The following is a 15,633-nucleotide window of genomic DNA, read 5'->3' as shown; positions in this document are numbered from 1 at the left end:
ACCAAGGAGATGCTGGCTTCTCACTCCAGTTCACACAGTCAAGTGTCCTTTCCCCGGTCGATTTAGTGCCACATTTTTCGCATCTTTGTTGGTGAGTCCACTGTTTAAAATGTCCCCCAAGCATCGGCTGCAGTGCTGTCTGGTGGCCTAAGTGCAAGAAATCTGTGATGTGCCTACAGGAGAAGATTCACTCAGGCAGCAGTTACGTTGCTGTGGTCCACGAGTTCAAGTTCATGCATCAGTGATGTCCATTACATCCAGGTCTTTAAACAAGCACACATCAAACAAGGTCATGTATTGATCCAGAGACAGGGAAAGACCTGTATTTCCCCAAGGAGCCATTACAGTGTTTGCTAATGCAGTGGTTACAGTGACTTTATAGAACACAGCTACCATGAACAATGAGAACAATGCATGCGCTCACACACACATTAACATACTTATGTACGGACACGCGTATATATGGGACACACCCATTTACATACACCCATTTACATAAAGCTCTCTTCAAGGAAAGTAAATCTATCTGAGAAGGTAAAATATAGACATAAAAGAGGCAATAGAAATGGAAGCATTTGAGTAACAACTTCAAGAAACTGAACAGAGCTGACAGCTGACTGGAGAATGAATTGATGCAGTGAACTAATTCTTGGAATCCAAGGAAAAGCCCTGCCAACAGAAGGGAGCAGAGACATGGCTTGGCTGCTCTCTGTTGATTTTTCAGTGCAAACAAGGCCGTATTCAAGATAAGAACAAACGCATGGTGTCCATGCTCGTGTTATATAAGACTTTGCCTCGGAGAGACTTTGCTTGTTTTCCTCTGCAGCAAAGGGCAGACGTCTTTGATCTTGTTTTGCCATCTAAGCAGTGTGATTAGAACTGCTACTTACTGACTCCTGGGCTGGCTTCTGTTCTCAGAAAGTGACAGGTCGTTCTGTGGGTGATCTACGTCTGATCTGTCTCTCTGCCAAGCTTCAGTTCTTGCTTTTCCTATTTAGCAGTAGACCGGAGTGTTCAGGTGAAGAGTTTAATGCCGGTTGGTAACTATTGCATGAAAAAGTTCACCCACAATGGCTTTTCTTGGAGGAGGGTGACGGGCCCCAGCGTGACTTTGTCATTAACATGGTGCCAAATGCTTAAGCAACTTCAGAAATTCAGGCCGAACTTTAGCCAAGGGCTGGATCCCGCCAAGTCCTTCCTGAATTTTCTGAGACTCACAGAAGAGAGTTTATAGCTTAGAGATGATGACGCACTGAGTCCATTTATTCATGTTTCTAGAACTTGGTCACTGACTTGCAGGCTTTGTTCTTGGGGGAGCTCTAAAGTGTTTATTCTTTTTCTTTCCTTCTTCTTGTACATCCGGTGCTCTTATGTCATTTCTCTGGGGGCACATCCTAGCTCCCTTTGGCTGGCTCTCTCTCCTCCTCCCACCCCCTCCGGTGGGTTGGCTAATCGATCCAGTACCTTTACGCTGGAACAACTGACCCCAGGTTTCCTCTGCGTCCCCAAGTTCTCTGCTCAGACTCCTCAGCTCTTTCCAGTCAGTTCCTAAAGTCATTTTTCTAGATGAGACTCTGTCCCCCATCCAGCATCACCTTAGCTTTTCCAGGGGATTTTTGTCCTGCCAGACCCCCAGGTAGTATAAAGAGAACTTAGAACAGCTTATCTAAGTGTGGTCATTGTTAAATGCCCTTGGCCTCTGTGGGCAGGACGGAGAAGAGGAAGTCCCTAGGCCACAGAACAATGAGCAGGTGGCCTTGGCAAGAACAGCCTCCACAATGGTACATTTTCTTGGTGGTTGGCTGCCATTATGTGAATTGAGCATTACAACAGAAGACTGATTCAGTTACTCTAAAAAACACCAAAAATCTGTAAAAATAGTCTATAGGAGGAAAAAAAAGGGATCCTTAAAGGTATAAGGACTGATAGCATTAGATGCAACTCTCACATTTCACAATTAAATTAAGTCACTTACAGCGACTGATTCTAGGAGAACCAGGACCATAACTCAGGCCCACAGACTTCTAGTTGCCAACTAATTAAACAGTGATGGGTGAATGCGTATTTGAGATTCATTATTAAACGCAGTCCTCTTCTTTCACGAATCAATATGGTGAATTACTGTAATTACTTTTTTTTGCAATTATGTTCAATTTTCTTGCCATTTTTTTTAACGTTTTATCAAGGTATAATTAACACAATGAACCACATATTAAGAACCTGACCAGTATCTATGAGGATGCAGGTTCGATCCCTGGCCTCGCTCCGTGGGTTAAGGATCCAGTTTTGCTTTGCGCTGTGGTGTAGGTCACAGATGCGGCTCGGATCTGGCGTTGCTGTGGCTGTGGTGTAGCTCAGATTCGACCCCTAGCCTGGGAACTTCCATAACCACATGTGGGGCCCTAAACTAAATAAAGAGAGTGTCCAATTTGATAAATTTTGATGTATGAGTACATTCATGAATCCATTACCACAAGTAAGAAAACGAACGTCTTCATAAGCATTGCGTGTCCTTGAGCCCCTCTGTCATCTCTTCCTCCCACCCTTTTTTGATCCCTCGATGTCTCCTGTTTTGGCAACCACTGATTTGTTTCTGTCGCCAGCGATTAGCTTATGTTTCCTAGAATTTTATCTCAGAGACTTATTTCTGCCCCTTTTTTTCGCACAGCACAGTGCTTTTGAGGGTTGCAGCCTGAGTCGGTACTTGGTTCCACCTCATGGCTGGGCAGTGGTTCACGGTATGGCTGTATAACAGTTTGTTCCTTCTCTCATTAGTGGACATTTGGGTTGATCTCTTTGGGGGCTGTACACATAGTTTTAATCGTGGCACCTTTGACATTTGGCGCTGGGTAATTCTTTGTTGTGGGGTTTGTCCTGTGCGTTGTCGGATGTTTAGCAGCATATCTGGTCTCTACCCCGTTATAGGCCCAGAGCATCCAGACACAGCCAGATATTCCCTGAAAAACAAAACCACCTCTGCCTGGGATCCACCAGGCAGCAAATAGGGCTGCTGTGAACATTCGAGCCAGAGGTTTTGTGTTAAGCATATGCTCTCTTTTCTCTTGGGGGAATGTGGGAGTGGAACGGATGGGTCTTATCTGTGTATGTTTAACTGTAAGCATCCTGCTGGATGGGAGTTCCCAGTCTTGGCTGAGCAGGAATGAATCCGACTAGAATCCATGAGGATGCAGGTTCGATCCCTGGTCTCAATCAGTGGGTTAAGGATCTGACATTGCCGCGAGCTGTGGTGTAGGTCGCAGATGTAGCTTGGATCCTGTGTTGCTGTGGCTGTGGTGTAAGCCGGCAGCTGTAACTCTGATTTGACCTCGAGCCTGGGAACCTCCATATGCTGCAGGAATGGTCCTAAAAAGCAAAATAAAGAAAGAGAAAGAGAGAGAGAGAAACAAAGAAACAAAGAAAGAAGAAGAAACCTGCCAGGCAGTTTTCAAAAGTAGTTGGTTCTCGCCAGCAGCGTCTGAGGGTTCCAGTTCCTCGGCACCTTTGCCAGGACCTGATATGGACTGTCTTTAAATTGTGGACATTCTCATAGGAGTGGTGGTTTAAGCAGTATCCCCCTGATGCCTCACACTCTTGAGCATCTTTGCCACTTCTCTTCTTTTGTCGGGTCTCTCTGGGTGCATCGCCCTCCATCTCCTGATGGCCGGGGTCTTGAAAACCATTGTTGCATATATTTTGCCCAGTTTTCCAGCTGTTTCTGGTTGAAGGTGGATCTGATCCCTGTTACTTGGTCTTGGCTGGAAGCAGTGGTCTCAAAACCTGCCCTTACATGTGTTTCTAGCAGTTTCTCACAGTTGCAGAACCCCTGCTGTTGTCATCCTCTCTTTTCCTTCAATGTCACATCCTTGGACCTTTGATTCTCTTGCTTTGGGCTTTGAAAGTTAGTTCGCTTGATGAAGAGCTTATCTTATATCTTATGTTTTTTTCCCCATCCTTCTGCAGTAGCCTTTGCTACTGCATCCTGAAAAGGTACCAGGTTACCTAAATGATGTTCACAAATTTTAGTTTAGCAGTCAGGGTACCCAAAGGGATTAAGAGGACAAATGGGAAGGATGGGTAGAGATTGCAAATCCCATCTTATTCCAGGTAGTTTTAGTTCTGGTGTCTCTACAAGTTAACTGACATAAAGCAAAACAATTGATAAAATGGGTTTTATCAACATTAAAAACTTTTATTCTTCTAAAGAATAAATGTTAAGAAAACAATATGAAAGCCATGGATTGGGAAAAATATTTGCAACCCATGAAACTTTATACAAGTTATGTAACTTGATAACAAAACGGTCAAGGATTTGAAAAGCATTTCACAAAAGGAGATGTATGAGTGGCCACTCAGTGCATAAAAGATGCTCGTCATCGAGCGTCACCAGGGAATGAAAACGAAAACCACAGTGACACACTGCACATCCCCAAGAATGGCTGTCACTGGGAGACTGACAGTGTCACTTGTCAGGACAGGTGTGGAGGAACCAGGACTCCAGTAGGTTGCTGGTGGGAATGCAAACTGTAAAGCCACTTTGGAAAACATAATGTATGGCTTAATTTACATGAAATCCCCCCAAGTGCAAAAGCTAGAGGGGCTGAAGGCTGTACTCTCTGTTGGTAGTTATACAGCTATATATGATTGCCAGAATTCATCAGATTTTACACTGAAAAAAAGAGGAACTCCTTTTTTTTTTTTGTCTTTTTAGGGCTTTTTAGAACTTCCACGGCATATGGAGGTTCTTAGGCTAGGGGTCCAGTTGGAGCTGCAGCCGCTGGCCTACACCATAGCCACAGCAATGCCAGATCATTTCACCCCCTGAGCAAGGCCAGGGATGGAACCTGCATCCTCATGAATGCTAGTCAGGTTCGTTTCCACTGAGCCGCAACTTCCTCAGGTTCCAAGAGGAACTATTTTTTTTTGTCTTTTTTTGTTGTTGTTCTTGTTGTTGTTATTGTTGTTGTTGTTGCTATTTCTTGGGCTGCTCCCGCGGCATATGGAGGTTCCCAGGCTAGGGGTTTAATCGGAGCTGTAGCCACCGGCCTACGCCAGAGCCACAGCAACGCGGGATCCGAGCCACGTCTGCAAACTTCACCACAGCTCACGGCAACGCCGGATCGTTAACCCACTGAGCAAGGGCAGGGACCGAACCCGCAACCTCATGGTTCCTAGTCGGATTCGTTAACCACTGCGCCACGACGGGAACTCCCCCAAGAGGAACTTTTTTATGTGTAAATTTCAACTCAATGACACTTTGAGGAAAAGTAAACTGATGATATTTATTTATTAAAATTTAAAAATTGACGTACGGTTGATTTACAATGTTGTGTTAATTTCTCCTGTACAGCAAAGTGACATATATGAAAAGAATATATATGTATGAAAAGAATATTCTTTTAATATTCTTTTCCATTATGGTTTATCCCAGGATACTGAATGTAGTTCCCTGTGCTGTAGAGTAGGACCTCATTGCTTAGCCTTTCTATATGTACTAGTTCACATCTGCTAACCCCAAACTCCCAGTCCATTTCTCCCTTCCCCTAATCCACCTTGGCAACCACGAGGCTATTCTCCATGTCTGTGAGTTTGTTTCTGTTCTGTAGGTAAGTTCATTTGTGCCATATTTAAACTCCACATGAAAATAATATCATAGTATTTGTCTTTCTCTTTTTGATTCACTTAGTATAAGAATCTTCAGTTGCATCCATGTTGCTGCAAATGGCATAATTTTGTTCTTTTTTATGGCTTAGTAGCATTCCATAGTGTATATGTACCAAATCTTCTTATTCTGTCCATCTGTTGATGGACACTTGGGTTGTTTCCATGTCATGGCTATTGGGAGTAGTGTACAATGAACACAGGGGTATGTGTATTTTTTTGAATTACAGTTTTGTATGAACTGATGATATTTACCCTAGGAAGACAAATGGGGAATATCTGTTTTCCATAGTAAGTGGTGTAGCAGAACAGTTTTTTTTAGGAAAGTTTTGAATAAAATGACATAAAGCCTTTGAAGTACATTCAGTTTCTAAATGAGAACTTCAACATAAATACTACATAAATCACTCTGAACATGCTATCAAGCAACACCAAACTTGCAAATACGTGATTAACAGTTTAGGCTGAGAATTGAAACAGGCCACCGACTACAGATTCTTTACTGCCTTTGCTTTTTACAAACATGTGCTGGTGGACTGTGATTTGGTTGCTTGGGTAAAGTGCTGAAAACATGCTGGAAGCAAGAACTCTACTAAAAACAAGTGCTCTCCCCACTGAGGAATATTAAAATCAAAGCCCAAGTTGACAGCTTAATGTTGTTGGTCCAGCAATAAATAGTGGCGTGTTCAGGAGTGACCTCTCATTTTCCCTCAGGTCTTTGAAACCTGAGATCTGCTTTGATTTTCTGTGCCAACACATCCACGGATGGAAATATTGCCAGAATTATGCTTAAAAACCTAGGCAGAAGGACCATGGAAACTGATAAGGAAAGAAGGGCCTTGAGTCGTAAGTTGTAAACATTCTACATTGTATGTCGCAGAGGGTTTTTTAAAACACGGTTTCTGGAAGCTTCCTTGCCTCTCTAATCTGAAGCGTGGGGCCTGGAGCAGGTGGAGATCTGATGTTGTCATGGTTCCCATGGGAACAGGGCATATACCTGCCTTTGGATTCAGAGTCCCCACCTCCAGCCTGCGTGGCCCCTGCAGAGATGGCTTGTATCCAGGTCCTAGTCCCCGGAGGGAGGGATCTCCTGTCTGCTACCAGGGGCACGTCTTCCCGGTCCCCATCTGCTTGGAGGCCCAGCCTTTGCTCCTCTTCAGCCAGGAGACTCAGGCTCTGCTCTTCCTGTCACCTCTCCCTCCTCCCTGGCTCCTGGTCTCTCAGAATGACCTGTGCATGTGGGGCCCCCAGGGCAGACACTTCCACGTGTGTGAGTTCCCGGGCTTCCTGTAAAGATGTGCTCAGGTGTTTGTCCTTCAGCAGATGCTTCTCCCTCCCTGAGAGCTGAGGAGTCCGGAGTGGACAGAATAGATGTGAGAAATACCCTTCCAGGGAGTTCCCGCTGTGGCTCAGCGGTAATGAACCCAAATAGTATCCATGAGGACTTGGATTCGATCCCTGGCCACACTCAGTGGGTTAAGGATCCGGCGTTGCTGTGGCTGTGGTGTAGGCCGGCAGCTACAGCTCTGATTCGACCCCTAGACCGGGCACCTCCATCTGCTGCATGCGTGGTCCTGAAAAGCAAGTTAAGCAAACAAACAGAAAAACACAAGCAGTCCAGAACATGCAGCCTAATGGCAGAAAATGCAGTTCATGGGTAATTAACCAGGCAAATAAGGTCATGCTCTAAGTGCAGCCAGCAGGGAGCTAGGACATCTAGGTAGAGGGGTGGCTGTGAGGGAGGGCTCCCTGCTGAGGGTGGTGTTGGCCCTGAGGGCAGAATGGGTGCGAGGTGTGTGTGTGTGTGTGTGTGTGTGTGTGTGTGTGTGTAGGGGGTGGGTAGCTTCCTGGGGAAGTGGGGCTGGGGACATGCAGGCAGGGGGAGCAGCCTGCATGGGCCTGAGAGCTGGGAAACAGTGTATTTGCTGAGCAGGAGAAGTCCCGGAGAAGGGGCAAGGGTTGAGGCGCGTGTACCAAGAGGAGTGGAAGTTGGAGCCTTGAGCCGGGGATGGAGGTGAAGTGCCCTGGGCCAGTAGCCCAGCCTCTGCCTGATCGTGACAGTGACCGCTGGCCTTGGGGTCCTGGGGGCTCTCTGTGGCCTAGCCCTGTCTGGAACTGGGGCTTGCAGGTGGAGCAGAGGCAGCCACCCAGCACAGGACAGCAGCAGCCAGGGCCAGGTTGTAGGGACACTGTGAAATGGGCCTCTGTATCTCCCTAGGCAAAGTCTGCCTTCTAGTCTAGACCAAGGGAGCCCGCTGTCCTTGTCACAGTGCTGGGTGGCTGGCTGCACAGTCGCCCACCTGGAGCCCGTCCTGTGGAGGGAGTGGGGCTCCGTGACTGCTCACCCTCTGCGCCTTCGCCTTCCTCCCTGAAGCCGTGGCAGGTGGAGGTGTCCTCTGCTCTCACAGGCTCTCCTGCTGGACCTCCTGCTGCTCAGAGCCCTGGGCTGGAAAGTTCTAACAAAAGCACGAGCAAAAGAAGCTGGAACCTTCTGACACCTTTGCATTTCCTGCCTCAGGCCAATGGGGTGCTTCTGGATGCAGAGACTTTGACTCAAACAGTAAAACAGATGAACACCTGGAACAGAAGGGGCGATGGCTCTACCTGCCCGGCCCTGGTGTTTCAGCGACAGATGGCACACTCATCCCGCCAGTGACGTCTTTTTTGGGTTTTGACCTTGAGAGCAATTGCTTTTCATTTGGCACCCATAACTTTAAGACCAATTGCAGTTTTATTGAAAAAAAAAAAACAATTCATTTGTAAAATAGAACATAAATATTACAACTGCATAAAACATCCATGTGCAGTTTGGCACATGGTTACACAGCACCCACGCGAAGACCACCCAGCATCCACGCGGTGTGTCATCAGCTCCCAGAATCCCCACAACTCTACTCTCCCCCAGGAGAGGCCAAGCCTCAGTTGTCTGGTTCCTGTTTTTCTTTTTTTTCTTTTTTGTTGTTGTTGTTGCTATTTCTTGGGCCACTCCCGCGGCATATGGAGGTTCCCAGGCTAGGGGTTTAATCGGAGCTGTAGCCACCGGCCTACGCCAGAGTCACAGCAACGTGGGATCCGAGCCGCGTCTGCAACCTACACCACAGCTCACGGCAACGCCGGATCGTTAACCCACTGAGCAAAGGCAGGGACCGAACCCGCAACCTCATGGTTCCTAGTCGGATTCGTTAACCACTGTGCCACGACGGGAACTCCTGGTTCCTGTTTTTCTTTATCATTTTTTACTACTTAGGGTTGTAGCCATAAGTATTACAGCTGAGTTTGGCTACTGAGAAGTTCAAGTGAATGGGACGACTGTGTCTGTGTTCGTTTATGCGCTCGCCCCTGTTGCTCACTCTGTGTTAGGAGCAGTCACCTCGTCACAAGCTGCTGTGCCTGTTCATTCCATTGCCACCTTTGCTCCTCTGCCATGGAGCCTGTGGTATTGGGCTTGTTTCTGAATTTTGATGATTAGAAGTGAGGCTGGGATGACCACTTGTGTCTGGCCTCGTGCTTGTCTGCAGGTTTCCCAGCTGCATCTGCAAGAACAGCACTGATGGGTTACCCTGCATGAGTATCTCCTACCTTAGAGGGTGACACTGAAATTCCTCCCAAGGAGCTTTTACCAACTTACACTCCCAGTAAATTAATCAACATTCATTGATCGCCTACTGTATGATTCAGGTCTTGAAGGAAAACAATCAATGAACAAAACAGACAAAATCCACGACCTCATTTTGTTAACATTTCAGCAGATGGTGATAAACAAAAAACAATGATATACTATTTCATATTATTCATAGTATTTCATAGAAAAATGGAACGGTAATGCCTAGTAAGGGGCGAGGGTGATGGTGGGTTGCTGCTTTAAATGTGGTAACTGGGGTGGACTTTCTCCCTCTTTGAGAAAGTCAGGGTCAGACTTGAAGAATTGTGCCTTTGGGAGTTCCCATTGTGGTATAGCAGGTTAAGGATCTGGCATTGTCACTGCTGTGGTGTGGGTTCTGTCCCTGGCCTGGGAACTTCCACATGCCACAGGTGCAACCAAAAAAAAAAAAAAATCAATTGTACCCTTTGTGTTGGTTTAAATTTCCATTTCCTTGGTTACTAATGATGAGCATATTTTCACATATCTTCTTGGCTATTTGGATTTTGGATTTCTTCTTTTGTGCAGTGTCTCTTCAAGTCTTTTGTCCATTTTTTTTAAATCTTCCTTCTTTTTGTGTGTGTGTGTGTGTGTGTGTGTGTCTTTTTGACATTTCTTGGGCCGCTCCTGCGGCATATAGGGGTTCCCAGGCTAGGGGTCCAATCGGAGCTGTTGTCGACTCAAAGGCCAGAGCCACAGCAACGCAGGATCCGAGCCGGGTCTGCGACCTACACCACAGCTCAAGGCAACGTCGGATCCTTAACCCACTGAGCAAGGCCAGGGATCAAACCCGCAACCTCATGGTTCCTAGCTGGATTCATTAACCACTGAGCCATGACGGGAACTCCATTTGTCTTCCTTTTTTAAAAAAATTAAAGCATAATTGATTTACAATGTTGTATTAGTTTCAGGTGTACAACAGTGTGATTCACTTATATGTATACATAAATCCATTCTTTTTCACATTCATTTCCCATATAAGTTATTACAGAATATTGAGCATAGTTCCCTGAGCTATAGAGTAGGTCCTTGTTGTTTATCTACTTTATATACAGTAGTGTCTATCTGTTAATCCCAACCTCCCCATTCATCCTTCCCTGAAACTTTGCCCCTTTGGTAACCATAAATTTGTTTTCAAAGTCTCTGAGTCTGTTTCTATTTTGTAAATAAGTTAATTTGTATCATTTTTCTTAGATTCCACATTTAAGTGATATCATAGGATATTTATCTTCTTTTGTCTATGTTTGTATCAATCTCTTATTTTCTTTTTGATTCCTTAGGAGTGTTTCATTGTCTTACTGGTATCTCATGATGAACACAATTGCAATTATGTAGTCAGATGACCAGTCTTTTCTGTGACAAGCTGAGCTAATTGTTGGGTTAATTTCTCTGGCTTGGTTTCCTGTTTGTACCCCAGACTGATGCACCAGCTCTGTCTAGTGGGCAGCTTACCCTTAAGATGCTCAGCTGTGGCTTCCAGTGATGGAAGTCATGCTGCGCTACGACTGGCTCTTGCTCCCCCTGGGGAAAATGCCAAATGGCCCCTTCTTGCTTTTGGGGGCCACTGCTGCCCGCCTCTGTGCCCCGGAGGATGCCACCCTCTGCCTGTGAATACACTTCCCTTCTGCTCCTTTGGGAAATACCCACCCTTCTGGAGCCCCTCCTGGTCCCCTCCCCAAGTGGAGCTTGGGTTAAGACCCCCATGGGTCTTCCTCTTGCGCCCTCTGTTCCAGTATCATGTCCCTACCACAATGCACCCAAAGAGTTAGCATCTTAAAAAAGGAGTAAATGTGCCAGCAGGTGAGCTGGGTCCTCATGAGGCCGCCGATTAATCCTCAGGAGTCCAGCGCCCAGCACAAAGCTTAGCATCTGATGGGCAACCTAAGGGGTGACGACTGGGAACTAACTCTGAAAAGCATGGTCAGGGTCAAGGCCTAACTTGTTCCTTAGGGACATCTTTCTCTCACCACCATTAACTCATACTAGGGTTCTCTCCCGGCATAGAGGGGTGAGGGGTAGGTCAAGGGTGGGTGGGAGGAAGGAGCTGGGGAGCCTGCCGGGAGAGCCAGAGGTCCTCGAAGCCAACTCGGATGCGGGGATGAAGGCCACGATCAAATCCTCAGGAGCGGTTTCTGCCCCGGGTCCCGGAAGAAACAGCTGCTTCCCGTTTTGGGGGAGACCTGTGGAGGCTGACAGAGGCTGGGTGAGCTCCTCGGGCAGTGTGGATGAACTTGAAGCAGCCACCGTGCAGACAGGGTGCTGTTCATGCTGCTGCTTTTTTAAAAAGCGGGCAGCCGGTGCGCGGCTGAAGCCCGGAGCCTGCTCCGCTGCCGCTGGCCGGACATCACTTCCTTCCTGGCCCCGGGCTTCCTGCCCGGCCTTATCGCGCCACCACTGGACACTGTGCTGGAATGCGCTGAAGAGCCATACATGGACATCTCTTGCTTTCTGCGTCTCCAGACAGCTGTCATCGACAACACGCTGTACGTTTCCAGGCCTGGCGCTTTCTTTCCTCAGGTGGGAGTAACACAGCTCGGAAGGAGCGAGGAAAAAACCCCACTCTCCCTCCCCAGGCCTTGCTTTCCCCCCACATTTTAGTCTTTTGTTGTCGACTCAAAGGCATAAATGATTAAGTGTGGCATACAGATATGTATGAGCAAGAGAGAGTGACTTTGGGACATGGCTTCCCACGCACAGTGATGAAACTTTATTCAATTTCCTTCACTTTCTGCTGTCTCCACCTCAAAGAAGGGAGGGGGGTTTGCTTGTGAATGTTGTTATACGAACAAGTCAACTTTTATCCTGCCATCCTGGCTGTCCTTGCAAATTTTCAGTGGTTTAGCAGCGACAGAGGCTTTTTTGTTCTCATCATCTGAGATCTCCTGATGCACCACTTTTCTCCCATAAAATTTCAAGGTGGAGAAGGAGATGGTCTTCATGTTGAAAATTAAGATCGGGAATGCCAAATCCATCCGAGAAAAATAGGGTTTGCACCACTTTTAAAGGTTCATTTTTTGAGCTATTTAAGGTTGACAAAGATAGTGCAGCAGAAAGCTTTTCAGGGGAATAGAGCACGAGCAGCTCTCTGCTTTGCTGTGCAGTAAATAAAAGCCATTTTGAAAATAATTTAAGGAGTTCCCGTCGTGGCACAGTGGTTAACGAATCCAACTAGGAACCATGAGGTTGTGGGTTCGATCCCTGGCCTTGCTCAGTGGGTTAAGGATCCAGCGTTGCCGTGAGCTGTGGTGTAGGTCGCAGATGCGCCTCGGATCCCGTGTTGCTGTGGCTCTGGTGTAAGCAGGTAGCTATAGCTCTAGTTCGACCCCTAGCCTGGGAACCTCCATATGCCACAGGAGTGGCTCAAGAAATGGCAAAAAGACAAAATAATAATAATAATAATAATAATTTAAAATTTGGTGTGGTGCTGGTCTGGAAAATTCAAGGGGTTCACAGAGGAGGTAGGCAGCATAGTGGAGGTTTCTGGGAGTGTCTTGGCTTTTTCTGAATTCAATGGCTTTTCATGAGTTCATCAGCCTTCTTAAGATATTATGATGTTTTGCCGAGGCTGAGGGAATTTCCTCAGATGTGAGCAAAGGGAGGGCTGGGCTGTGTCCTCTGAAGTCAGAAGACTTCATGTTGGAAATATGAACTCCCTTGGAGCCTTTCCCAGTTTTAATTCAGAGGAATTCCCCCTTGAAGAACAGCTCCTGGGATGGAAGGCAGGGGACAGAGGAAGCCTTTTGAAATCTATTTATTTTGTCATTGGAAAGTTGAAGCGTTTCCCCCCCACTGCCCCCACCTCCTTTGGAAACCTCTTAAGTAAGAGGCAGGGAAAACAGTTGGAAGTCTTTTTTTCAGGATGAGTAAGCTAAACAAGCCAAGGCTACTCCAAACTTCTCCTTAAAGGTGCCCAACGATCTGAATCATTATTTCCAAGTGGACGTGACCCCATCAGGCAGAGTGGTTGGAGAGGTCACGACCAGAGCCCAGGGCTCACGCTGACTCCTAAAGAGCGAGGCAGCTCTGAGCAAGCTGCTGCCTGAGCACCAACTCCCCTGGGCCGCGTCCGGAATGGAGGAGGCGCTGACAGAGCCTGGGGTGCGAGCTACACCTGAGTGCGGGGACAGAAGGAGACAGCAGGGCCCAAATGGTGCAAGGCCTCCGAGGTCACGGCAGGAGTTTTGTGTTTTCTTCAGTGGTGGTGAATACACACGCGACATGCTTTGCCGTTGGAGCGTTTGCAGGTGTGCGTGCAGGAGCCTTAGGCACAAGCACACCGCTGTCCCCACCACCCGCCTCCAGAACTCTTTTCATCTTGGGAAACTCGCTGTCCTCCCCTTCACCCCAGGCCCCGGGAACCACCCTCTCCTTTCCGTCTCCCCGAGTCTGAGGACTCGGTGTGAGACGTGTGAGTGGAGATTCGCCTTGTGTGGCTTGGCTTATTTCCCCGAACGTGCCGTCCTCAAGCCTCATCTGTGCTGTGCTGTGGGCTCAAGTTCCTTGCTTCTTAGAGCTGAGTAATAGTCCCTCTTCTGTACCCACCACATCTTGTTTGCCTGTTCACCTGTCAGTGGACGTGTGGCCCGTGGGAATATTGCTGCTGAGGACAGCACATCAGTGTGAGGTTGTGGGACGGGGACAATAGGGTACAAAGAGCCATTTTGAACCCTGCTCTCAGTTCTTCGGGGCATATTCCCAGAAATGGAGTTGCCGGATGGCGCGGTAATTCTCTGTTTAATTTTCTGAGAGGTTGCAGCTCCACTTTCCACCCAAGCTGCACTGTTTTATGTTCCCACCAGCAGCAGGAAAGCGCCTTGTTGCTCCACTTCCTCGTCAACACTTGTTATTTTCCGTTTTTGTTTCATTGGTTTTGTTTTATGAAAGTCATGTTAATGAGTGTGAAGGAAAGATTGGGATTCTTAAATTAGAAGCCCACAAGAGAGTAAGGGAACCCTCTTTCTTTTTAAAATAATTTCTGGCTGCTTGCAGAGGGGAGGTTGAGGGCAACCGGGCTGTCTAATTATGAGAGTAATTTGCTGTCTGGAAAGGGATGATGGTGGCATAGACCAGGGAGTAATTTGGGAGAAGGTGTGCAGGTTCAAGATAGATGCTATTTTTCTTTTCTTTTTTTTCTAGGGCCACACCTGTGGCATCTGGAGGTTCCCAGGCTAGGGGTCTAATTAGAGCTATAGCTGCAGGCCTACACCGCAGTCACAGCAACAGCAGATCCAAACCACATCTGCAACCCACACCATGGCTCACGGCAATGCTGGATCCTTAACCCACTGAGTGAGGCCAGGGATCAAACCTGCATCCTCATGGATACCAGTTGGGTTCTTAACCCACTGAACCACAATGGGAACTCCTAACATCATAGTTTTAAAGGCCTAGAATTATTTAGTAAGGACAGGAGGCGTTTCGGGAGGGGAACACTCTTTCTGGTGGTGGTAGAAGCGTACAGGGCAAAAGAGCACTGGACTTAGCCCCAAGTAGATCTTGGTTTGAAGCCTAGCTCTGCTGTGGGACTTGAGAGAAGTTACTTAACCTCTCTGCACCTTTTTCATTTGTAGATGGGGATGATAGTATTTCTCTCTCAGGAGGCATTTAAAGTGCTTAGTTACAGCTGAGTTCATTTTAGTCTATCACTAATGATAGCTGTCTTTTTTTTGTGTGTCTTTTTTTTCCTCTTAAACTATAAATATATATTCAGAGTCCCTGAGCGATCTTCAGGCAGTTGGAAATAGGGAGTGGGGCTTGTGGAAGGTTCTGAAACTGGACTTCTGGACTAGAATGGAGTGGTGGTCTTTGCATGGAGGTAGACAGGGATGGCTTGGGGAGGGGGTGCCACGTAGGCAGAGTGTAGGCCTATTAGGCAGGTTGTGAAGGAAGAATTTGAGACTGGCTGCATTTTGGAGGTCAGAGAAGAAAAAGGAGCCAAGAACAGTTTTGGAGGGATGTAGGAATCCAGCCAGGAAAGAGCACAGGGTTGCCGCTGCAAGAGAGGCCTGTGCCTGAGGTGCCAGGTGGATTGCAGGGGGTGGATGGCAGGTCACGGCGCCTGGGTGACACTTGAAGGACCCTTTTTCAGAGACCGATAGAATTTCATCTTCACATTAGAGGGAAAAGTGTATTAACTTGGGTTGGAGATGGGAAGGAAGCCTTTAGAAGACTCTTATTTTTAGCCTTTACAGAAGGATCTGCAGCAAATTAAACTTAATCAAATCATAATTTTCTTGACAAGCGCCTAACATGTAGGCACTCTCTTGAGCAGATTATGCAAATAGAGTTTTTATAAATTGCAGAGATGTACAGAACACTGCTTCACCAAAAGGGCT

The sequence above is a fragment of the Phacochoerus africanus genome, chromosome 6, assembly GCF_016906955.1.
Source record: "Phacochoerus africanus isolate WHEZ1 chromosome 6, ROS_Pafr_v1, whole genome shotgun sequence".
NCBI lineage: Eukaryota > Metazoa > Chordata > Mammalia > Artiodactyla > Suidae > Phacochoerus > Phacochoerus africanus.
The sequence above is the reverse complement of the archived record's forward strand: the minus strand, read 5'-3'. Positions refer to the sequence as shown.